General features: G+C 41.9%; 1 protein-coding gene across 3 annotated transcripts in view; it reads right to left on the bottom strand.

Annotated features, from left to right (window-relative positions):
• Window positions 1-27,382, bottom strand: part of CAPN15 (calpain 15) — a 107,845-nt gene that overhangs the window by 75,333 nt on the left and 5,130 nt on the right. The window lies entirely within an intron of this gene.

The raw sequence follows: 27,382 nt of genomic DNA, 5'->3' as shown, positions 1-27,382 counted from the left end.
AGGGAGAGGAGAGAAGAAAGAAAGAAATAAGGTATGATTTAAATCAATGAAATGACATCTCTAAAAGCCCGTTTAAAACAGTGATGGTGCTCTAGATTACCAACATGGCACACTACAGTCAAAGTAAGCCAGCCTATACAAACTTAAATGTGTTTGGAGGATGGGGAGGGAGATGGAAGATGTTCCTCTAGCTGCATAACGTAAGCAGGCTATTCCCAAGCTCTGATGGTCACTTTAAGAGTTCCTTTCTCCCATCCACACGTGGGAGCAGGGTAGCCCAGTGGTTTTCAAATTGTGCTCTGAGGGAACTTGAGCTTTCTTAGAAGAATACAAGGGAGAACTCAATGAGAAGGTCAACAACAGGAGACAAACCTCCCTGATAGCCTGCCAACTGTTCTTGAACTACCTCTGAAATGTGCAGTAGCAAGGGAACACTGGGCAAACTCATGCGGCTCTCAGCAGGGCTGGCCAGTGCATCGTGTGAACGGAACACACTTCCTAAAACACAGCTCAGAATCCTCAGTAACACCCGGGGCAGTTGTTTCTCAGCAGGCCAAGTCAATCTGGAAAAAAGGCTCCCTCAAAGGAGATTGAAAACCACTGGGGTAGCCAATACAATATAACGGGGCTAGAACTAGCAACTCCAATATGATGGATAGTGAGAAGAGAGGTCTTTTTCCATTATCTCGTGTGTGTATGCACATAGAACTATATAAAGCATATATAGCAGACTCAGTCTCATTAAATCACACCTACTACACGCACTCTTCCCAAGCAGCATATTCACCTAAAGTCAAGGTGCCTACTAATAGGAAAACAGGGAGCTGCCTTATGCTGAATCAGACCATTGGTCCATCTAGCTTAGTACTGTCTCCACTGACAGGAAGCAGCTCTCCAGGGTTTCAGACAGGGTTCTCTCTCGCAGCCCTACTTAGAGATACTGGGAACTGAACCAGGGACCTTCTGCATGCAAAGAAGATGTTCTCCCACCACTTTCACCAAAGCAGGCAGAGCTTGCTCCTCATGAGCAGATCTAAATGAAAAAGGAACCCTGGCCATGTTGAGAGAAATCATGTTTTGACCTGTCCCTTTGCCACCATGGAAGTAAGGACAACAGAATCACAGAAGAGAGCGTACTTATATGCCCTCCATCTGCTGCTTGCTTCCTTCCCTTCCACGAGTTTTGCATGTGGGTTCAAGAGGTGGAATGGAGGTTGAAAGGAGTTGGAAAAGAGCTGGCAACATTCAGCAGAATCCATGGCTCCTCAAACCTCCAGCAGCCACAGTGAAAGCTCATGTGTTACTACCCCTCCACAGCTGTTTGGAAATCTGGGGGGTGTCAACATTACACTTAATGCACAGTGGGAAGCTAGAAAAGACTGCTCCCCCACTTGGGGTGGGGAGTTGAAGCTAGGGGTTGTATTCAACTCTTTTTTATCCAGATTAGATCCTTTGAAATCAAGGGTCATGATTAACTCAGGTCCATTAATTCCAGTGAGTCTAATCTGACTAAAAGTTAGTCGACTACAACACTAGATATCTGGCAGCAACCACAGGTCTGGCAGTCCAAGCCACTGCTTCTCTAATGCAAAGTTTAGGGGCATGTGCACATGAGTTTCAGGAGGAAATAAACTGGGGACAGAGAGACATTTAATCTCTCCTTTGCTATTTTCCCCCTGAAAATGCCCCCCAGCTGCTTTCGGGGGGGGGGATGTGTATGTCCTGTATCAAGGAGAAAAAGGTAGTTGGAAGGGAGTACTGCAGAAGAAAAGCCTGGTTTACCACCATCTGCTGCTTTCTGTTGGAAATCACACACACACACACACCTTGCTTTGCAGCAGCAGCCAAATTCCTACACCCGTGTTTACCACCAAACATGTAGCTTAGCCACACAGAGTGAACACTTTAGGCAGTCGCAGGTTGTTCCCAACGGCCTGAACCACACCTTTAGTGTGTCAAACCTTCTGAAAATAAGGGTGACGACGGTGATTAAACAGGTATGTAATAGGTGTCTCTTAAGCAGGGGAGGGGGAGGAGAACCTTTAATGTCTTGATTTGTGTGGGAAAGGAAAAGATCAAGCTAACAATTAGTATAGTAAAAATAAAGAAATGAAGAAGATAGAGAAAAATTACCACTGTTGAGCTGATTCAGTTACTCACCAGGATGTGGAAAGAGACAGAAATGAGCTGTGGTAAGAAATGAACTATAAAAAAGGGAAAAATATTCAAGGAACAACTACTTGGTGCAATAAAAAGGGGCTGGATATTCAACTGGATATTGAAAAGGCTTGAGTCTTACATTTTAACACTTGGGAACTGCTTCCTTGCGGCTGGTGGCAGAGAAGACTGAAGGGCCAACATTTATGTGACAGTAAATAGATGGGTCACCATACCAAGTAAATTTGGTCTTGTGGGTCACCATATCCAAAAAGGTTGGGAATCACTGCCCTAGATTCCAGTTGCCACATGGGGAAAAAAGTCTGGCTGCCACACTTGTTGCCACACGAAACTTAAGGAAACGATACTATCACTAGAAGCTCAAATGATGAAACTGAAGTTATCATACTTTGGATACATCATGAGAAGACATGATTCACTAGAAAAGACAATAATGCTGGGAAAAACAGCAGGGAGTAGAAAAAGAGGAAGGCCAAACAAGAGATGGATTGATTCCATAAAGGAAGCCACAGACCTGAACTTACAAGATCTGAACAGGGCGGTTCATGATGGACGCTACTGGAGGTCACTGATTCATAGGATCACCATAAGTCAAAATTGACTTGAAGGCACATAACAACCACCACCATGTTGAATAGACACCACTCCAAAGCCTGTCATTTAAGGTAAGTCAAAGAGAAGGGGCAATCTCTTCTCTTTCCCTTCCCTCCAAGTCTTGCATTTCAGAACATGTGTTAACATTCTTTAAGTCCATCTTTATTTCTAGTCTCTGCACTGAGACCTGGTCTATATTTGCAATAGAATGAGGTGGAAGAATGGACATACTACTTCAGACTGCAGGTTGAGGAATACCCCTTTTAATAAGGTTATTCCTGGACAGGGTTAGTTAGGGCAAGGTGATCCATGCATTGATAACCTCAAGACTAGACAACTTTAACACTGCTCCACCCCCACAAGTAGCAGATTGCCACCAAGTGAATTGGCTTTAAAGAGGATCCAACAAATTCATGTAGGATAAGGCTATCAATAGCTACTAGTCATGATGGCTATGTTCTACCTCTGCTGTCAGAGGCAGAATATCTCTGAGGAATCAGAAGTGGGATGAGTGCTGTTGCACTCAGGTCCTGCTTTTGGGCTTCCTATAGACAGCTGATTGATCACTGCAAGAACAGAGTGTTGGACCAGACGGGCCACTGGCCTGATCAAGAAGGACTTTTCTTATATTCTTAATATGGGACTGCCCTTAAGGTTAGTCCAGAAGCCTTTGCCCATACAGACCTGCCCAGCTATTAAGATCTTGGGATGAGGCCCTTCTGGTTGTGCCACAGCCTACATGAGTACATCTGGCAGTAACCAGAGGGAGGGCCTTCTCTGTTGTCGTGTCTAATCAGTGGAACCATTCCCCCATTTCCCGAAATAAAGCAAGCACCAACTCTGTTGAGTTTTGCGGCCTCCTAAAAACACATTTGTTCACTCAGGCTTTTGTGGGTTACTGACTGTCTGCCTGTTGTAGTTATTGTTATATTATATTAAGTCTGCTTATACACTGTGATGTGCTTTTTAACCTTACCTTGTTTTTAATGTATTGTTTTCTTAAGCTGTGTTTTTATTGTTGTAAAGTGCCTTGGAATTTGTATGAAGGGTTATAAAAAGAAATTAAAATAATACATGGGTTCTAACCCAGGAGTAGGGAACTGGTGGCCCTCCAGATGCTGTTAGACTCCCAACTCCCATCATGCCCAGCCAGCCTGATGAATAGTGAGGGATGATGGAAACTGTAGTCCAGCCTTCTCTGTTATCTTTTCGGCGCCAGGTAAAGACCTACCTCTTTGCCCAGGCATTTTAAAAATTTTAAAATTGAATTTAAATTTGGAATTTTAATTATGTTTTATTGTGTACTGTATTGTATTTACATCCGCTTGTATTTTAATCTGTTTTATTATGCTGTTCACCGCCCTGGGAGCTTATTGCTATAGGGCGGTCTAAAAATGTAATAAAATAAATAAATAATAACAATAAATAAACATATGGAGGGCCACAGGTTCCCACCCCTGTTCTAATGCCAACTCTACATTTTCTACTTGCAAGGATTTTTTCATAGTGACAATTTGTCTGCAGTCTGAAGTCAAACAGCCCATTTTACCATCTTAGCATTTGACCATTTTATTCCCCAGTATGTGTACAGCAAGCCTGAGTAATCGATTGTTATAACCAATTAAATGGGCCTAAGCATGCCAAAGACACACGTTCCCAAAAGACAGACAGAGAGAAGATGCTTGTGGCTAATATCAATGTCATCATTATGAACTAGTAAATAAATAAATAAATAACAATACTCTTACCAGCAAAACGTTTTGAACTTGCAACTTGCAGAGCTTGGAGCATATCGCCAAGAGTTTGTCTGTCTCTCCCCCTGCCCACCCCACCTATGGCAATGCTGAAAATGGACAGATTTTTGAAAATTATTGCTTTTTAGCCCACTGGGCTAAAAATACCAAGACAGTGATAGCCCAAGACATTTGCTGCCTGAACTGAAGCCAAAATGGCACCCTCCACTGCTAGATTTTAAAAATCTTGCTGCACTGTTTTGCCTTCCTTTATTCTATCCCTCCACCAAGAACCAGACAGGTTTTTCCTCCAGACTCTCTAAAGAATAAAAACAATATAGAGTACAGAAGCCCAGCTTTCACCAAGCAGAACCCCAGCAAGCAAGAAGTGGTAAAAGGTCTTCTGAGCACACAAAGACCTGGAGTACCAGCATAGTGCTGCACCATTAAAAAAAAAGTTCCAGTCAAACTGTTGAGACACGTTCACCGATCTCTCAGCATTCTTGCCTGAGCTAGAAAGACAGAGCAATTCATCCTCCTAGCTGAATAGCAAAGAAAAACAGCTGTGCAGATTAAAGCTCTGCAGATTCGACTAAGCGAGATGCACATCATCCTCCAGACAAGCAACTGTGCAAGCAGCAAAATGCATTGCTGTCAACTTCTCTCCCATAAGGAGAATCCATGGCTGAGCATGCAAGTGTACTGTGGGAGAGAAAGAAAACAAGGAGCCTGCTTTAAAATTGTTGAGAATTCTACAGAGAAAGGAGCTGGTGCAGGAGAAGTGGATCTATAAATAGGTACAGGATAACCCAGCTAAGCTGCGAAGTCTCAAATGCTGTTCAGTAATACAGGGCTACTTTGCAGGCCGCATGCCCCAGAAAATCTGCTTCATCTGGACGAAAGCATTAAGCATAAAATTTCCAGGTTTAAGAGTTACATTGTCCAGGGGTTTCCCAAACTTTGTTATAAAAGACCTCTAAGTCAACAAAAGTGTTGGAGGATCCTAAATATGAAGATGACTAAATGAAAAAAAATACAGTCTGGAAGAATCTCACCCTTGCCCCCAAACTCAGGGAACAACAAGCAGGTCAAAAGAAGCGGGGTGGGGAAAGATTTAAGGTCTACTTTGACTCAAAGCATAGTTTTACAGGTCTCAGAGACAGAAAAGAGAAGGAAAGAAAAAAAAGGGGGAGGAGACCACTTTCCTTCCTTTCCTAATTAAACAAAAGTAGCGGATAATACTGTTTTTCTTGATCATTGCTTGCTTCTCACATTTATATTACCAGGGAAGAAAATCTCAGTTTTAAGATTGCTGGTTTAAGCCAGGCCTAGGGCAGACTATGTCAGGCTTAATAATGGTAATTCTTACTACTTCTAACAAATGGATTATAAACCTTGTTTGTTAACACTTTAGGTTCTCACACTCCCTTCAATACTTTCAAAAAGACACCAATATTGAGACTGACCTCTACTGAGTCAGTTGGTTAAGGCAAACAACCCTATTTACAAAGCTTAGCCAGTGGATGAAGACTGAGTAAAGGTGCAATTAACTGGCTTCAATTTAATAAAGAGTTCAGCAGAGAACTGGGAGGAAGAACAGATTCACAGAACCAGAAGCAGGAATTAGTGTGGACCCTGTGTTGGTCTCAAAAAATAAATAAAGCCAAACTCAGCCATAGGCCCACATAAGTAGCCCTGGACAACAGAGTCTGTCACTTAAACCAGTGGCTCCCAAACGTTTTTCCCCACAGACCACTTGAAAATTGCTGAAGGTCTTGGTGGACCACTTAAATGATTTTTCTGTCTGTTGTTGTAATTATAGTACACTGTACTAGATGCGGTATTTTTTTTTATTTTATCAGACATGTCAAGGACTACCTGAATAAAGTTCCCAGGCCAAAGTTTGAGAACCCCTGCCTTACACATTTCACTTTCATATGCAAGATCTCATCACCATGTCTTAATCATGGCTAAAAATTGTCAGCTCTATTAACCACGCTAACCAATATTTACACACATCAAGATACGAAATCAGGGGTTGAAGTTGGTTAAAAATCCCATTATGAGCAAACTGTAATCTGTGCTAAACAGATTTGATGGAATTTTTTGTCATGGTTAAGGCTGATGGGGGGAATGGCAGGGAGAAAAAGGAGTATGTAATCCTGCAGCTCAAGACCTTAGCCATGGATAAAGGAAGGCCACATTATATCCTCACACCAGCTCCCATTCCTCATCTATAAATTAGGAACACGCCAACTGCCTCTTGAATAGAACACATACCCGGATAAGTAAGATCTGTGAAGTTCTTTGTATACTAAAGCGCCAATAATAATTGGCTGCCCCCATCATTTCCAAAGTATAAGTAACCTGTACTTGAGAACACAAGCTTAGGGCTGTGTGTTCATCCTTGTGGTATTTTAATCATAACCCACCCTCTGCCAAAAGAAAACCAACAGGTAAAGTAATATAGGTTCTAAGTAATTATATGCCTGTCTCACTGTAGTTTGTGTACTGATTTGTTTGCACAGGGCTGTGATGATGAAAAGCACCCCAGAACAGTGTTGAGCATTATTCAAAGTCTTGCGTTTAGTGGCTTACAAAATTCACAGGGAACAAAGGGGAGGCCACACAAAGCCTTGGAATGGCAAAGTAGTATCTGCTAAATATTTAACATGCAATAATAAGAACAGCAGAAAATACACACACACACCTACCTAAAGAATCTCTCTGAACTAGTATGCATGTGTGTGGGGCGGGAGAGAATTAGCCCTCCCTATTTAATTAAATAAATCACTGCTTGAGTTAATCTAATTTGGGAGACCCAATGCTGCAACAACAACAATGGAAAAAGATAAATGGTGGATTTAACTAATAGAAACAAATAGTTAAGCACCTATTTTGCTTCCTTTTGTGGTTTTAATGCATAATTACTACATTTCAAGTGTTAAAGTTAATTATGCCTGCAAGAGCGTTTTTTTAGAACAAATAAACTGATCTATTATGAAGCAATTTACTCCTTCCTATTTTCTAAACCATCTCCTCCCTCCCTTCATTCCCCCACACAAGCACTTACAACAGATTAGGAGAAAGGAGACAGAGAAGCTATCCAGTCCCATGGAAGGGACTCTTCTTACTTCCTAGACCCCCAAAGAGCATCCACAAGAAGAACACACTTGGTCTCTGCCACTGAAGCCCCGTTCTTCGGACCAAGGCAGGAGCAGCAACCAGCCCTTTGGGTTACCACACACTCGTCACTGATTATGAATCAAAGCAGTAAAGAAGCAAGCAGTGCTGCCGGTCTTATTCTGCCCTTCTCTACACTAGAACAGATGAGGAGCACCTGTGGAATAAATAAAGGACAGAGTTTGCTTATCCTGGAGTCTCTGAGAGGAGATGTTCCCAAGTAAAGAGAGAGGAGTTTGCCTTTCACAATGCATGACAGGGGGGCGGGGCATTCCACTGGTCTGAGGCAGATGAGTCCAGCCCCTAAAGCCAATCAGCCAGCTTTGCCTAGGGCAGTAGTTAACCAAAGCTGGGAACCTGTATTTGCAGCAGCAAAAACAGCAGGATCGCAGAGCTGAAGCCCTTTCATTTGAATAGGGATGGAATCCACTTCCTACTCATCAAGCCAAATCCCTTACCACGCAAAGGGACCTAGCTTCCACCCTGGGGAATACAGGAGCTTACCCTGAGACTTCTTTCAGTACCAATTCCTGGAACAATTGTTAAGCGCCTGTTTGTATGTGCAGAACGCCTTTCCTTCGCCACCGAGAAACAGAGGTCTGAACGTAAGAAGAGCCAGTTGGATCAGGCTAGCAGCCCATTTAGTCCAGCATCCTATTCTCATGGCCAGATATAGGAAGCCCGCAAGCAAGAGCTGAGTGCAAGAGCATTCTCCCACAGTTTCCAGCAACTGGTATTCGGAACCATATTGCTTCTGACTACGGAAGCAGAGGATAGTCATCATGGCTTGTAGCTATTGACAGTCTGCCGCCACATATTTCAGAATAAGGAGAAGGACCAACACTCAGTGATAGAGCCCCTGCTTTACACGAAGAAGGTCCCAAGTTCAATCCCTGCTATCCCCAGTTTAAAAAATCAGGTAGCAGATGGTGTGAAAGATCCCTAACTGGAGAGCCACCGCCAGTCAGAGTATACAATACTGGCGTAGATATGGAAATAATCTGACAATTCCCAATGTTCCTAAGGAACATTATTCTCAAAGCAGATGGCCTAGTTCCAAGGGAGGTTTAAGTTCCAGAACACATTAAACCAAACATTTTCACCAAAGGCAGCCCATCTAAGGGTCCACTGAAATAGTCAAGTTTCAAACGGTGTGATGGTTGCTAAATTCAGGTCAGAAGGATTTTTTTTCAATATTTATAAAGGGACAAAAGTCCCCCACCCTCCCCAACTGATATGGCCACAGTCATTCATGCTCCTATAACACAGACGTTAGACTACTGGAATGCATTTTCTCTCCAATTGTTAAACAACATCAGTGGCTATCAAACTTCTTCCAGGTACAATTATGCCCTAAAAAAGCCCTAAACTGAAGGCCCACCAGCTCCCATATGAGCTTGTTGTTGAAATCTTTGTTAGAGGCCCATCCCTAGGCATCTCACCTTCTGTGGCTAGGTGGGTGCTTACCAGGGATAGGGCCTTTTCAGTGATGGCACTGCATCAATAGAATTTCCTCTTTGCACCCATTCAACTGCCACCTATTTAATGGCTTTAATGAGTTAGGTGAAAACATTTGTTTGCCCAGACACCTAAATGGCCTCTAACTTGATCTGTTGACTATTTTAGCTGTACTGCTCTTTTAAGTCTGCTAGTATTTATTGTTAATAATGTTGTTCAGTTTTTACATGATAGTTTTATTTGTAATATATTGTATTAATAATGTTGTAAGCTACCATGAGAGCCATGGTAAATGGTGAGCTGTATATTTTTTGAGTAAAAGTAACTGCAATTGCTATAAGAATTTTCAGGCAATAGCCTGAGAGATCAGAGGAAGCTGGACATCTTTTGCATAAAAAAGTCTAGATGCCCTGCTGATTGCTAGCAGCACTTAAGGATTCTCTGAGGATCTGAATACTATATTTTATGACGGGGGGGGAGAATCCTCAAGACTTAACGCCACTTACATTTTACAAACATTCTGGAAGAGCAGCAATCATAGTCAACACTGAAAGAATCACAAAAGAGAAATATTTTATATTCAAAAGCTGATCGGCACCAAGGTCAGTTGAGTTAATGCTTGTTTTTAAAAAAATACAAAATAGCAAGGTTTCAAGGACAGGATACATAAATAAAAGGCTGCTGAAACTCAAAAGTGAAATGCAAGCACCCACTCAGCACCTGCAAGTTAACTGGAACTGTTTACAAGTAACTGCAAACACACACTGCCAAGGATCCCTCTAACACAGATCCCATTCCCAATGTAGAGGCCAAATCAGGTTGGATCATGGATATGTCAACTACAGCACAAGGCAAACAAGGCTGCAGAAAAACCCTAACAATCTGCAAAAGCCCCTAACCAATCAGAACACTCCCAGATATAATGATGGTGAAGACTGCTCTCTTCAATGTTATCAACACAACAAAAATCAGATTGTTCAATACAACAATCTATCAGCCTCTCAGGATGAACCAAAATCGCTCCCACCCATCCCAGCCTTCTGACACCAAAGGCCTCACCAGGTAACAATATCTCCACAATGGAGTAGTGAAAAGATACTTACATTATTTACTAGATACTTTTCTATTAAAATACTCATGACAACATGCAACAAAATGTAACACACAACAGAACACAATAAAATACACAAAATAATCAAAATAATACTTGGGGGGGGGTAAAGGAAGAGATGACAGTTAAAAATTAAAAAGGAAAGCTTTTAAAATGTTAGTTTCTTGTAAAACACCAAGATGGTGATTCTTGGTACTGAAGCTTCTGGGAACCCTAGGGAGATCATTCCACAGAGTAAGTGCCATTACAGTGCCATGCCTCAGTCAAGGAAAAGGGGTAGCCTCAGTCATGATAACAGGGGTAGCCAACATGGTGCCCTCCAGAATGGCTGGATCTACCCATCATGAACAATGGTCAAGGATGGAGTTGTAGTTCAACAAACATCTGGAGGGTCACAGGTTCCCCATTCCTGTCTTCAGAGAGGGCCATTTGAAATAAACTGGTTTTAAGGCCCTTTTAAAGGCCTGTATTAGTGGGGACCAAATACAGTGCAGTCGGAAAGAAGTTCCACAATTTGTGAGGCACCACTGTGAAGGCTATGTTTCATTAGGGAGGAAAGGTTTTGCTCCTGCTTATGTTATGTATCTGGGGAAGGACCATAGCTTAGTGGTAGAGCATCTGCCTTGAGTGCAAAAAGTCCTAGGTTCAATCCCTGGTATCTTCAGATAGGAATGGGAAAAGTTCCTGCCTGAAGCATTTAAGAGCTGCTGTCAGTCTGAGTAGACAATACTGAGCTAGATGAACCAATGGTCTGACTTAGTATAAGGCGGCTTCCTGTATTCCTACCTGAACCAGCTTGTAGTTATACACAAAAGGAAATACTTATTACTATCTATAGAAAAGCAGCTGAAAAGGGTCGTGGAATTTTTTCCTTTTTTTTTTTAAAGAAGCAACTAAAATCAAAGCCCATTTTTGCTGCTGATTTATAAGCAGGAAGCTTATTCCAATATCTAAACAAGCTGCTAGTGATGAAGCAGAACTCAGTACATTTTTTTTAAAAAAAGTAAATATACTGTAGATGTCTATGCTCTGTTAAGCCAATTAACATTATTTCAATGAGGTGCAATAGGGCTGTTCATATTTTCCAGTTTATTAGCCAACTGTATACGGTTTTTTTTAGTGTGGTGTTAACAAAAGTGTGTGTGGGCTGGCATAGTTTGGTTCATTAGCAGCTGAGCAACAATTCAGGCAAACACCCCCCCCACACACACACACAGAAAGATGAGGGGAAAATAAAACCAGCCATGGCTATGCTATATAGTAGGGAAGGAGGATCTGCAGTCCAAGAGTCACGTACAGCCTTCGGCCTAATATCATACAGGTGGAGGGAGCGCTGAGGAGGGGAAAGTCAAAACAGACAGAGAATGCAAATCATCAAGCCACTGGCAAGAAAGGAGAAAAAGGGGGAGTGAGGAAGAAACCCCTCAGCAAGTGATCAGTTCAGATCTCTGGAAAGAATTATCTGTTCCTCGGCGGGAGAGGACTCCAGCTCCCAACAGGAAAAAGGTTCTCCACCTTTGCTAAATGGTCTCTGCAAGCATTTGAGAAAGCAACAAGTCTTCACTTTCAGAGCCTTTTGCTCCTGTCCCCTATGATACATCTTTGTTGTTTCCCCTCGTCTAGAGAAGAAATTGCCATAAAAATAAGTTTTATAGCCATAAATGTTTCTTAAGCTGTTGAAACTAGATACATTATATGACTGAGAGCTTTAATCTGTACAGGGATGGTGTGGCATTAAATGGTACCAGCGCTTGACAAGATTCATCCCAGGAGAAGTCTTATGAGAAGTTTTGTCTTCTCACAAAAGGCAGCAACCTGTCCCTATGTACTTAACAGATCACCTCTCTCCCTGCAATCCTATACATACCTACTAGGGAGTAAGTCCCACTGAAATAGACAGACATGTAGAGGTGGGAACTTGGGGGAGGAGCAAGAGCAACATCACAGGTGCCCCCAACACTGAAAAATATCCTAGACTGCTCTTGTCAATCCTCTAAATAATCTCCTTGCTTGTTCACATGCAGAGCCAAGGTCGCCATTAACAATGTGTGTTAGGGTATCATGATGCTTCATACAATTTTTTTTTTTACTGGGGAACGGCTGTTTGTATAAGAATGACGTCTGACAAAAGAGTGAAGCAAGAGGGACTTTTTTTCAAAAAAGTGTGACATTATTTTATCAGTCCCTATACAACAGTCAAACATCCAATCAGTACTTAAAGCCATCTGCATCTGTTCTTTTGAGCACAGCTTCAACTGCAAAACTCCTTTCTTCTGGACACACACATCTTTCAGTAGCATTGCAGAGGCATTCTAAAGGGAACTGGCTCTTATCTGCCAATCTTAAGCAAGTACTGGATTGGTTGTGTTTTCTTACTCCTATTTTAGTCAAAATGTCAAACTGACAACCCTAAAGACAGGCAAGCCAACTCTGTTCCTTGATGCAGCTCAGTCTTGGTGCGCTTCTCCGGTAAAAACAGTACGGTTCTCATCTGCTACTATGACCGAGTGTTGATTGGGTAAGCTATAGATCTCCCCATCTGAGGCTGTGCCAGTCTGTTCAGAGCAGCATTGTTGCTATTGCACATTCACAGCCAAGAGATAAACATGACTAAGAGCCAGGCACAGTCTCCCTACCATCACTGCTTCTCTGAGCGCCCATGATTCAGTATTCAAGAACTCTGCATACTGCAAGAGCAGCCAGGGCCAACACACAAGTCACAAGCCAACTGACGATGCCACCAAGTATCAGTGAATTTGACTTCTGACTCAACCTCACAATGTTAAGGGATGCCTATCGCTACACTTTTTTAACCTTAGGATTGACAACAGTGGGACCAAACAGATATGGTAAGGAAGTGAAGCATGAGTGAAAGAGAGGGCATGAAATGAACCATATTTCGAAATAGTGGGACTGCTTTGCATTTTGGAACACAAGACAAAATACTGGAGTAGGGGAAACCAGATTCCATTGTTGTAGATTTACGTACTGCAATTTATTTATTTCAAACAAACAAAATACTCTAAGAATGCCCTGCCTCAGCTATGCAGTGAAAGTCAAACCTTCACTTGCAATATGTACAGCTTTTGTCTAAAAGTCAGCATGGTAGTGTAGGCAGGGTTTCCACTTCTCACTGACGTGGCAACCCTGTGTCTCAGCTTCAGATAAGGAAGGGGGGAGTCACATAAGTGACCGCTCCCACATTCAAAAACATTTCCTATGTGTAGAAAACTAGCATGCCAGGGACAACGTTATGGCAGAATCTTTTCCTTGGCATGCTAAGATTTCTAGTTGCGGGGGATTTTTGAATGCTGGAGCAGTCAGTCATGACACATACCGCAGTCTAAAGTGGTCCAGCCCAGACACAGAGTCACCATCTAAGTGAGAATTAGGCCTCAGACACTGAGCAGACACACCTGGGTTTAAATCCCCACTAAGCAATGAAGCTTATTGAGTAGCCTTGGGTTGGCCTCTGTTTTTCAGGCTAGCTTACCTCACAAGGTTGTTTGTGAGGATAAAATGAAACCTCCGTTCTTTAAGAGTGGGCTAAAAGGTGATAAATGATACTTTGTGCCATGACCTCATGGCGCAGAAAAGGGTTATTTCCTAGGAGACAATACTGTACAAAACTGAGGGAAATATTTCATCACTGAGAAGAAGAGCTGCAGATGAAACAGTTTTGCTGAAATTCAAGTCTGGAAAACTTTGCAGAATTCTGAAGTTACTTTTTATAGTGTCAGTGTTTTTAAATTTTCCACTTAAATTCATCCACAGGAGTAAAGGCAACATTAATGATCAGTACTACTAAATTCAGTTCTTTTACACTTTTTCCCAAGCCTCTAAAATCCAACATGACATATAATCAGAAATGATGAAAAATATTTCAGATTGAATATACCATGCACGCCCAGTTCATCTCAGGTGCACTACTAATCAGCAACGAAAGTGTTAAAAATTTAGAGGGCAACTTAAGCATATATTAACAAGGCTGCTATAAGAGATTAGAGAAACCAACATAGCAGTATAAGGTGTGGCAAAAGCGGCACAATGTTGTCTATTTAAGAAGTTAATGTTGCTAGCATGGAGGAAATGGCTTGGGGCACCAGCTATACAAAGAGACAGTCTGAACAGCCGGCTTCTCATTCACAACCCTAGCCAGTTTATATAACAATTAATCCCCCAGATTCTCTTGGGGGGGGGAACAGATATGCTAGTTATAAAACAACAGTGTTTGGATCAACACCTGCAGCAGAATGAGGTGAGAATGAAGCAGCAGAATGGGCTATACTAGTTGAGGCTGCAGGTTTTTTAAATTCTGCCCTGTGATGGTGGTTTTAAAAAAAATCCTTTGCAAGCGAGATGTTAGCACAGCAGGGAGAAAGGTTCTAACACTGCCCTTTGTCAACTTTACTTGTTTTCTATTTATGGGGAGTTTTTAATGTGGGAAAATATTCAAACAAGTTATCCCCCTAATTGCAGTATGAAGTGGTATAGCCCATTTTTCTACCTCAGCCTACTGCAGGTATACACAGGGACTTTGTCATCATATCTTTCCATTCCTATCGCAATCACTAAAAATGCCCCCTCAAATAGAATCCATGTATCATATTTGAGTATTTATCACACATATGTGGGGCTCTTCCTTGAAGATTTGCTGCTACTCTATCTTAGGCTTCTAAAAGAATCATACTCTTTATCATCTATCCTTATTCACCCTTGGACAATCTATAAAATTTTTTATTTTATTGGCTTCTGCCTCGAGCAAAAAATGTACAGTAGGGCCCCGCTTCCCAGTGCTTCACTTCCCGGCGTTCCGCTAATGCGGAGGCTTTCATTCCCCGTTTTAAAGCCAATTTTGTGCTTTTGCAGCATTTTCGCACAGTGCGCCCCATTATACTCAATGGGGTTCCGCTTTATGGCGATTTCCGCTTTACAGCAGAGGTCCGGAACGGAACCTGCCGTATAAGTGGGGCCCGCCTGTAAATGAAGAAATAAAATGCATGAAAGACAATCCCCCCCAAAAGAATGCTTCATACCCTTAGGGTTAGGCTACACATACACAAGATCACCCTGTCTCCCTGGGCCCCATTTCCCCATCTCCATTAACACCATCACAACAGGCAATCTCATAAGATCAGGTACTATTCTTCCTCATCATTTGTCATCAAACAGACTTTGGAAATCTCAGAACTATAGACAGTAACCTGCCTTGCCTGTTTGCAATGAGCATGCCAAGGTTCATATAAGCCACACTGCCCATTACTGCAAAACATTTCTACATACTTAAAAGGCAGAAATGCTCTCCTTTTAACTCAACAAACCTATGAAGTAGGTCATGAATACCCCAGTTTTACAGATGTAGGCATAAGACCACTAACTGAGCAGGAATCTGAACCCTGATCTTTCAGGACCACCTACTGGACCACACTAGTTCACAACCATGCTTATGTGCCCATGTTGCATTTTATATACAAAATGTACTTTCTATTAATTTTACAATGAATTTACAATGAATTAATTTTACAATGAATTTATGAGGTATTAATACCACAAAGAAGCCAAGTTTCTGGTTCCAGTATTTCATATTAATCTTTATTACATTTATATCCCACCTCTCACCCAAGGTGGCATACATGGTTCTCTCCCTCCCCCTTTTATCCCCACAACAACCCTGAGAGGTTGGTTTGGCTGGGAGACATTGACTGGCCCAAGATCTCCCAGTAAGCATCATGGGTAAGTAGGGATTTAAACCATGGCCTCCCAGGTGATAAGGCTAATACTTTAACCACTTCACTATTTTTCTGCTCAAATCATTCACTATGGGTTACTGAGAAGAGATCTACCGAAAATAATGGACCTCAGTTAGTCATGTCCATTAATTTCAATGGGTCAATTTTTAGTAGGAATTAACTGGATATAACCCTAAATTCTAATTTCCTGTGTGCTATCTTAGAATTGAGACCACTGATGTCTCTGATGCGTTCTCAAGCTGGCAGAGAGGAAGGGTAAACTTTAGAAGGAGGAAGTTGATATTTTATTAGGAACCACTAGATGCACACAAAATGGGAGGAGCAATGGAAAGCTCCTCCTACCACATGCATCTCAGAAAAACAAGAAAAGTCTTGTCAGTGATATTGTGAACAGATTGGTGATTTCTCTCACACACCCTAAAAAAGACACAAAGAAATTACTATTATTATTATTACATTTGTTAGTTGCTTTGTATAGAAGAAAAAATCTCAAAGTTAACAAGATAAAATATCAGAGATAAAACAATTAAAACCAGAAAATTTGAAACTATGAATACAAATATACATAAAATGCTCAAACAACAAAATATTAAAAAGGACAAGCCCTACTCACCCCACTGAAGGAGAAGCACCACCATAAGGCCACTTTAATTACCGAAGGCCTGAGTAAATAAAAAGATCTTAGCCTGGTGTCTAAAAATTGATAATGACGGTGCCAGTTGTGTCTCCCTGGGGAGAGCATTCCACAGCCCAAACTCCTAAGTATCATGGGCTGAATATGGCAGAGAGAAGCATTACTGCATTGAGAATCAAACAATGCACTATGAAAACAAAGGAAGTAAGGAATAAAAGTCCAAGCAAGTCTCCCACAACAGCCAAGTGCAACTGCAGAATGAAATTCTGTGGGTATTCCTTTTCTAACATTTTTATCATGTCCTTCCTCCAAAGAGATCAGGGTAACATGCATGTTTCCCCCCCTCCCCCCCCACTTTATACTAACAAAAACCCTGTGAAGTAGATTAGGTTGAGAGAGCAAGTGACTGGCCTAAGATGAGCTTTATAGTAGAGTGAGAATGAGAACCCAGTTCGTGACAAACTTTGGCTGGTACTCTACACTACATTTCCTTCCAGGATGAGGGTTGTATTCACAACCACAAAAATGGGGAAGGGGGAAAGTCTCTAGGATGCTACTTGCAACCAGAAAGGGTTGTGGGGTGCGACAGGTTCTTCTTGCCAAAGCAAGTTATTTTCCAACAAGTCACAACATGAAAACTGAATTCATAGGATGTAGAACCCTAAGGCAATCAGTGATAACACAGCAGACACAGACACAGAGAGTAAATCGTTAACACCAAAAATGTGTGGCAGTGCCAAGTGAGAGCAGCAAGAAACTAAACAAATCACAATGACCACACATCCTCCTGTGAGAAGGAAAGAAGATACCAGCAGCAGGGGAACCAGCAGTAGCATGAAATAAAAACAGGCTATATGAGTTTCCAATAATGGGCCCAGCTACCAGCCTCTCCTCTTCTCTATTGGATTTTCACACACATCATCAGAGATTGATGCCAAGCTCACACATAAGCCACTGGCGAATGAAACCACTTAGTGCCCATCATACTCCATTAGTTGCTTGAGTTCCTGGTTCATTTGCAAATCCTATTCAGAATCACTGCCTGCTTCCATGACAGCCAAGGTAAGCAGGTTAGAGATGAATGGGTGCAGCATGAAGGGCAAAGACTCCTAGCTTCTAACTCAGGGCCTGCGGGCATGACAACTCACTGCAATGGAAAAGAAAGGTCATCCCTAACAAAATGACAAAGCAAGCAGAATATCCAAGATTGTCTAAAATGGTACAAGATGAGTGAATGAGGACAACTTCATCTCTGCAACTCAAGGTGTGGGATTTGGGTTTTTTTGGGTAGGAGAGGGGGAAGGGGTCAACCCATTATGCTGTGGAAGGGCCAGATTTGGCTATAAGTAGCAGAAGCCACATCAGCCTACATTAGTCCCTTTGCTTCCCTTCTTTGTATCAAACCACCAGAGCAAATTATCCCCCAAACTAGCAGGTAAAGCAGCAAACAGAATCTCAGATTCCTCCCTTTCACGGCCAGCCACTTAAAACTCACTCACACAACTCCAAGCTACTTGCATGGGCTGGTTGACCCAAAGCCCTTATTTGCTCCCACAGCAACACTCTGGTCATGACAGCAGCCCACAGAGCATAGTGAACTGTGGTGAAAGGCAAGCTGAACAGAACAAGCATATACAAGAGGAAGAAAATGGGGAAAGTTGGAAATGATGTCATGGAAGTGCACATTCTCTAGCCTGTCCTACAACAAGTCGTAGTTAAGATCTAAGGCTTTGAATTTAGGCTGCCTTTGATATTCCTTGGGGCAAATTTCAGCTGTATCAATGTATGCTGTGACTATGGATTAAAGTCTTGCCTTAACTGGAAAGTAGTAATGGATATCCCAAGTTATGTTTTGCAAGGTTTGGGCTAACACTGTTTACAATAGGCTTGCTTTTAGCCATCAGCTCTTCCAAACCTCTGTAAGACGCAATCCTCTCTCACCACAGCATCTTTGTGTTTTCATTTAACCCAAGCCAACAGAGTTGACTTTATTATGCCATGTTTGGAAACTGGTTCAATAAAATATACCCCCTTACCTTTTTTGCATGCCTCAAACTCTACAGATACTAACAACCACATTAGAGGGCTGCTGTTTGACATCCCCTAAATATGTTCTTTCAGCCTTCTTGGATGTTTTTTGTAAAAGTCATCAAAACTTTAAGAGGTAATTCACATTCTGCCTCTGCACGTTTTATACATGTATATAAAATATGGGTGCAGAGTTTTACAACCAACTCAATTAATGACAGACATAAGATTTTAAGTCATGGCAAACAAAACACCCTGTGTTGTGTTTAAACCTTGAACTAAATATTACTCTTGGAGTCCAAGGAGGAAAAAACTACCAGAAATTCAAGGTCGTAGAAACAGACCTCCCTCTCGTCCCTAGAAGGTTCATAGTAGGTATACCCATTTTAAAAGGAACCTTGTCCCCAAATGCGCCCTAAGTTAAAGATAACAGAGAAAAACGTAGAAGAAACCTCCACACAGCCAAACAGCTGATCACCCGCAAGCAACTGCCAATGACTTTCTGGAGAGAAATTCAAGGGCTTTCTTTTTCTGCAGAAAATTTTCCATTTCATAAGTTCATTAGTAGCAGTGAGTGGATGCCAACTGCAAATATAAATATGATTTATTAGTCACTTTTTTCAGAAAAGTGAAGCTCACAAAAACAAACATTAAAAACAAAAAATACAGTATTAGGCAAGCTTGGCAGTTTGTTTACCAAATGCAAGTAAAATAAACATGCTGAATTAGATTGCTCTCTGGGGCACCAGGAAATTTTCCAATGCAAACTTAAATTTTTCCGCTACAAATGACTCAAATTTGCAGAAAACCCACATCACTGGCAGCTGTTCACAGGATGACAACTGGTTTTGGGTATATATGCAATAGAAAATACCAAGTCCAGTTGGAAGAACAGCTGGCTTTTTTATCAAAGAGCCACAGGGCTGCAGGTTCTATAACAGAGTGCTTCATTTCATCTGGGACATGCTTTCTGTTCCTTTTAAGAGTTCAGGTGTGGGTTTTTCCTTGTAACTGGCCACATTATTTGATTTTGAGAAACTTCTCTCCTTTTCAAAGATCTAAAAGGAATGGAAGTGCAGTCTAAGAAAGAGACGCAATTCCCAGCAGTTGAAGTCTTGATATTGTTGGGGTTAAATTGAAATCCCCAGTGCTTGTAAAACTATAGTTCACTTGTCCTATCTAAACCAGCTTGGGCTTTATGGGAAATAGAACCAAAGTGGCCTTTATTTGACTTTTGATATAAAATGTCGGTTTATTTTCTGGTGACCTGACCCTTACCTACATTCTAGTGGCTCGCATAATAAAAGCCGGTTTAAGCTGGAAACTTCCCTACTATGTATCTCTTGTATCACATCCATGCCTATGACCTTGTTTATTGCTATAAAGGTGCCTTGCATAGAAATGTTATAAGCTGTTCCGCTGCCCCTCAGATCTTGACTTGTGAAACCCTTTGATATGCAAGCGTAGTAATTTTCATGTCTGTCTCCTACCCATGGGGCGCCCGGTTGCAGCCGGCCACCCCTTTACTCTTCCCTTCTTCTGTAGTTGCATAGTGCTTATCTCTAGGACATGCGAAGTATGCAGACATGGAATCTAAGAGATAATCTTAGTGTTTCCACTTTCGTCCTTCCCCCTACACCCCTTTACCTCCTTTTGTCTGCCCCAAAGCTATAGTGTCTAGCAACTGCTTCTTTTGTATTTTGTGACGTATGCCCGATACTGTAAACTTCGGGGTGAGCCTATATAAACCCTATGACACCAATAAACGAGGTTCCCATGCTGGCCTGCTTCGGCTTGTAAGTATTGGGTCCCCTTTGCAAAGGTTTTTGTCTCGTGTTACTTGATCTCTGATAGTGGGTTCATTTGCACTCAACTCCGCACTCTTCCCGGGTGTAATAAGCGAGTTGGGGTTGACAGGGCGACTTGCGTGTTGGGTTTGGACCTAACAATATCATATGTTGTGTGTGTGTGTACCCATTCAGAAAAAGAACATTATCTCACCTTTAGTTCTCAATTTCTGATGCACTGGCTAAAGACAAAAAATATAACATGAGAGAGAACAATTATTATCATTTAAGTGATGGCCACCAACTTGGATACTTTAGAAGAGGATTAGACAAATTCATGGAAGATAAGGCTATCAATGGCTACTTATCCTGATGGATGTGTCCTACTTCCTCTGTTGGAGGCAGTAAGCTTCTGACCACCAGTTGCTAGAAACTGCAAGAGGGGAAAGTGCTATTGCATTCAGGTCCTGCTTGCAGACTTCCAATGGGCCACTGTAAGAACAGGATGCTGGACTAGGTGGTCCACGGGCCTGATCCAACAGGCTCTTCTTATGTTCTTAAAATTTTGTACACTTTGGTGAATATCTGAAGAAGCCAATGCTACTTGCTGTACTGGAGTGTACTGCTGTTACCACGTAAACCGCAGGAGAAAGACACAGCTGCACAATCCTGCTGTTACGATACATAACTTTATTCTGTACTCCTAACCTGGTTAAAATTACTACCCAAATGAAAGCCGTAAGCATTTTAAAGCCCAGTCATATGGAGCTATAATGAAGCTCCCCCTGCCCCAAAGTAGAATTGGCTTGCCTCAAGCCAGGAATAACTATTTTCTGCTTGCCAGAAACAACTGTTTCCTTTATAGAAACACTGCTACCCTATCTCCACTGTGAACAGCAAACTCTCCCCTCCCCAAGCTATGCCTAGTTACAGGTCTGAACTCACTATCTGCTAGTAGTGATCTGCTTTTGACCTGTATTTGCAAGAGACACAAATGGATAGGAACCCAAAAGCACGATTTCTATCCATTTTAGTTCTATTGTTTTAGAGGTGGGAATGGAAATAGAATACTGCACGTTGGAAGCAACTCTCCCTTCACTAACCTCTTTGAAATAAATAATTCTTAGCAGTTACATAGGGATTCATATCTTAAAAGGGCTGTACGTACAGATCAGCTAGTTAATGTGTCACTTGGCAGAGTATTTATAAAGATTTACCATCCTTGCAAACCTTATTTTATGGAGGCGGACAGATTTTTCAACAGCAAGAGAATAGGGTGGTAAAACCAGTTATCTCCTGAAGAGATAAGGTCAGGGCTAGCCTGATAATTAGATGGGAGACCTCCTTCAAAAAACTGCGGTAAGCCTGAGAGGCTTTAGCTAGAATGATGCTCTTTGGACAAGGTGAGCCTTCAGGAAATGTGTTGTCCGGAAGCTAGTGTGCTGGGGCAGGAGCTTAAGTTACTAGAGTAAAAGTTCACATTTCAAATTTCAGTTCAGGCCCAGACATGAATTTACAGAGTAGTCCCAATTAAGTCAACATCTCAAAGCCTCAGCTCTCCACCTGCAATATAAAGTTAATGCCATGCCTCTCAAGGTTGTTGCACAAACAGTATGAAAGATCTTGTACACATAAAAATTAAAACACAGAAACAAGGACACAAACCCACTAAAATAATTGGCTGGCCAATGACATGGCCTGATCTGCCAGGGTCTAAAGGCAAATGATGCAGCCACCTTGCTGAAGCTAAGCAGTACTGGTTTGTGCCTGGATTTTTAGGATGGAAGAAAAACGGGGTAAAAATGTATTAAATAAAATAAATCATTAAATTTGTCAACTCAACAGAGGGTTACTGGATAATTTATTACATTTGCACCCCTTCCCCAATGATCTCAGACTACATACAGAAGGATCTCCAGCACTCACTCATTCAGGTCCTGGCAGACATTGTTTCAGAGATGGACATCAGGTGTCTTCAGAGCATTCTCAGCACCATAAAGCGTTTTGTTCAAAATATAATTTTACTTTGCAAGCAAATGTGTAAGAAGGAAGGCATGGCTTTCTTTGTCAGCAGGTCTTTCTGAATATCACTAAGCTATGGCCCCAGAAGCAAAATTCCATGCAGAAGGCTACAGGTTCAGCCCCTCATAACTCCAGTCAGTGGACTGTAGGTAGGAAAGACAAACTTCTACCTTAGAGACTGCTGCCTTGTAAACCGTGCTGGACTAGAGGGGTACACGGTAGTTTCATGCATTCAAATATGTATAATTAGGTAAACCAGCTTCAAAACACAAAACAATTTCCATGAAAGGCTTTAGATACATTTGTATACCAAAAAGGCAATTCAAAGGCACAATTTTTGAGGTTTCTCATTTCAAAAACTCCCTATTATTAATGAACGTCCCTATCCCCACCCCACACACCTATCAGTACCTTGCCAGAAACAGAAAAGCCTTATAACTCAGCTTAAAGTCAGCAACCAGCACTAACTGGTATGTACAAAATACATACAGAAATGGGGGGGAAACCTGAGGAAAGATTACCATGAGCTTGTGGAATCCAAGCACCCAGTTAACTGGGAAAATCACAGTCTCGCTTCTGCCAAGTCAGAGTAGCTTCCCAATCATCCCTCTTATACTAGCTAGATGTAAAGCAGAAAGTATACACTGCCCCTAAGCTAGACATTAACTTGCCTGTCTGTCTAATTACATCAATATAAAAGCATTGTCTTTGCTGTCAAAGCTTGGCTTTCACTGAAACAGCAGCAGCCTTGTGCAACGTAAAACTCAAATGTGGGTACTGAAATCCAGAAATCCTTTCTTACTGCCAATTGCAATCTGGATCCACAGATTCCCCACATCCCTTTTCTGTATAGCATTGATTTAAGAAGAAAAGACCCTGCGTCTCTAACAGAACAATGGCAATAACAACAAAAATAACAACGCACACCTACTCCTTGCCATTCCTTTCTTGTGACAGGAAAGAGTTCAACACTTTGTATTTCCCTTCACCCAACCTACAATGAATGGGAGAATGGAGAAAAAGCAAGTCTACATCCTCTTTCTTTTTGCCATTTAAAGGATGGCCTAATTATCAAGTAAATGACAGTGAATGCCAGCAAAAAAAAAATTCTTGTTATAAGTACCCAGGAACCAGCTTCAATGTGAGGCTAGCATAGGAAGATAGCTTAAATGGATATATCTAATATAACTTGAAACCAGCAAGCTACAGGTGAGGGCACCACAGGAAAGAATGAGAAAGGTTGTTTAAGGGCAGCCGAGAAGACCAACATAACTAGCTTAACTGCACTACAAGTTGTTACGAGGATAAAAAAAGGAAAGAACTATGTATGTCACCCAGAGCTCTTTGAGGGTAAATATGAGAGGTGGATGGATGGGGCACCAACTACCGCTTCGTTTCAGTGCCACTTAGACAAGCGTTGAGCACACCACGGCATTTCCATACACGTGCATTTCTCTTGCATTATGTAAGAATTCTGATAATGTGGGAGATAATTCAGAAAGGAAAGAGAATGTACAGGGCAACCAACGGACACTTTATAGTCACGTCAGGAGCCAATTTAATTTTATATGTGAAAATGCTCTTTGACTCCGAAGTCCATTGCACAGGGCTCCAGATCTACACAAACGGCACACTTGCCTGTTGTTCAAAGTAAACAATCTAAAGAGGAAGCTGAATGGAGAATATGGAGCACTTTTCATTTCTAAAAGGTCCCCTGCTTACTTCAAGCTCGCTTCCCTTTGTGTAAGAGTCAGTAATTTAACTTACTTCTAAAATAAGTTGCATAATTAACTAAGCTTAGTACAAATGAACAAGTCACTTCAGCTTAAATAGAGCTTAAGTCAGTAATGTTCCATGGTTCTATGAAATGCTTTTTTACCAGTTCAGGATCTGGGTGGCTTCTGTGCTCATAAGGAAATCCCAGAGGTGGGGGGGAATAATAATAAAGAAAAAATGAATCACGTTGAGAACATTCTCCCTATATTACTCAACAAGAAATCAGGCTATGCTAGTGATTAAACCACAAGCCCAGAATCTGAAAGAAATAGGACAGACTTTGGCCACAGACAAAAAGACATGAAAATATCCATGTGTTCTACATGAAGAGGGGTTAGAAAAGGAACCAAGACAAAGTCAATTGATTTCAAGCCCTTTTTAAAAGGCAAAACACAGAAGTATTTTCCCCACGGCAAAACCCAATATACAGTATATGCCATGCTACAGCCGAAGGCACAAACAAGAAATGCTGAGGGCCAGGGTTTAAAATTTCCAAAGAAAGAGAAATGGAGAACAAAGAGGAGGCATCCACAGTACGCCACTGTAATGCACAAGATACAACGTCCATTGCACCCTTCACTGTGTGCTGACACTATGTGGACACCGCACAAATCAGCACAGCACCACCGCTGCAGGGCTCTTGTCATGCTTGTTTGGATTTAGAAGAGAACAGACACGTCTGACTAAACATTAGGCTCCATTATATAAGTGCATATATTACATCACATTTGTTTCCTGTCCTTCCGCAAAGGAGATCAGGGCAATGTACATGGGTTTGTCCTATTCTGCCCTCATGATAATTCTGCGAGGTAGGCTAAGCTAGGAGACAGTAACTGTGCCTCAAGGTCACACAGCTGGGCATCAACCATGAGCAGCAATTTGAACCCAGGTCTCCTTGGTGAGCAGTTCAATGTTGTTCGCTATATCACTCTTTGTTGTTATGTGCCTTCAAGTCGACTACGACTTATGGCAACCCTATGAATCAGTGACCTCCAAGAGCATCTGTCATGAACTACCCTGTTCAGGTCTTGTAAGTTCAATATCACTCTAGCTCACTCAAGATTTGGATACAATTGACACACAGTAATCTAGTCTTCCAACATAAGTAGTATATCAACCACTAAAAAGCTCCTCACCAGACAAGCAAAGGTGCATGCTTTTGAGGTGAAGTGGTTACTATTCTTCAATAACTCTGAGTGCTCTAAAACTCTGGATCCTCTCAATAAAGCAAGAATCCAGAGATTAACTAAGTCACATTATACCAATACATCACAGCCTTTTTACTGTCAGAGCAAGGTCCACAGCACCTCTAAATTAGGCCAATCACATCCAGATCTCCTGGCATCACTACAGACAACCCTGGTTTGCACCTTACCATAAATCACAGTTAATGGATCACCATGAACATGCCTTTAAGTTGTTTGTCTCTTCCCTACTAATGCATGGAGGACACAAACCATGTCCAAACCAGGGGCCGTGGTTTGTTTCTCTCAAAGAAACCACGATCCTGTAGCCAGGAACAAACATTGGTTACAGGATTGTGGCTTGTTGCGAGCCACTGGGGAACAGATAAACAACTCAGAAAGGTATGCTCATTGTAAACCATGGTTTACCATGACATTCAAATGAGGCCCCTGTAACGTATCTTAATACAACATGTGACCTCAGTAGATATAATCAAGCAATGTGAACTGGCTTCTCACAAAGATATACAGAGTATTGCATTCTGAGACTTTAGGGATCATTCAAATGAAGGGAGGAGAAGAGAGGGAGAATTTATCTCAATCTGTAAACAGCTTGTGTTTGAGATAGTTTCTCCTGTTCTCCAAGCATTAGTTAAAAAGCACACTCAAACAGCATAAATAGCATTGGCACCCTTTTGGAAAGTCACCCAGGCTATATCCAAGACAGTGGCATTCTTAAACACACCAACCTTTCTTCCTATATAATATTTTCGTAAGTGTCACATTACATGCTTCTGCACAGGCACATGACACCGCAAGGTGGGGGCGGTGATGGAGCTGCCACTCGCTCAAGGCGCTGCCACTCGCTCAAGGCGCTTGGCAGCAGCAGCACACTGGTCTCCTGGTGGCAGCATAAGTGGTCCAGCATTTGGTGGCAGCGGCAAGCAGGCGAACTGTGGGAGGGAGGGGGAGCACTGGCAACATGTGGGGGTAGGAGGGAGGAAGAGTGCTGGCGACTCATGTGCAGGGGGAGGGAGGGAGCACTAGGCGAGGTTAGCGAGCAAAGTGAGCAGGGGCAGAGCCCTTTGTACAACATAAAGATCTAAAAGCCGCAATAGTACAATGCCTTTATTAGGACAACAGAAATATCTCAAAGTATTGAGCAAGCTTTCAAGGTCACCGGAACTCATATTTAACTAATACATCATTACTTAATGGACCATTATGGCTACCTGCAATTTTTGTTCACAACAGACAGTCAGTGTTTCTTTTCATAACTGGAAAGCCAAGGAAACACACAGTGCCTCAGTTTAAACAACACAATAAAGTAGCTTTGCAGGTTGGTATGCATAAATATTGAGCGAATATGCTGGAGGTTTACATTGGTTGGGACTTTGATGCACAAAACCCCCCATCAAACAGCTCTGATGAACCTTTCACAATGCCCCACTATCAGTTATCTGAACAATATTCTACACGCTAGCTGTAGGGAAAAAATAAGGTAAGCCAGAATTTCTGTGTAAATAAATCATAAAGGTGTATAAGCCAGTAAAGCTTCTTTTCATTGGGGTAGCATGTGAGGATATTAAACCAGATATTACAAATCAGCACATCACAGCCCCACTAAAATTTAAGAATAAAAGACAAGAGAATAAGGATAACTAACAATACCAAGGCATTTCCACTGACTTCCTTTGTTCAACCAAAAAACTCCAGCATGAAAAATCAGGACAGGGGGACGGAGAATCTTACATTGCACTTCTGGCTCTGTCACTGAGTCATGGTTTGACCTTAGGCCATGACACTTTGCTACAATCCAGTGCATGTGTTTCCCTGCCTTATTGGCGCCAGCAACACTTCCGTGCCTCAAAGCAGGATTTAGGAAGCTGAAGTCCATTCCTCAGCTCCTCAGAAGAAACGATGATTAATACTGTTGTGGTAGTT

This window comes from Rhineura floridana, chromosome 17, assembly GCF_030035675.1.
Source record: "Rhineura floridana isolate rRhiFlo1 chromosome 17, rRhiFlo1.hap2, whole genome shotgun sequence".
NCBI lineage: Eukaryota > Metazoa > Chordata > Lepidosauria > Squamata > Rhineuridae > Rhineura > Rhineura floridana.
This window is presented reverse-complemented; position numbering and strand designations above follow the sequence as displayed.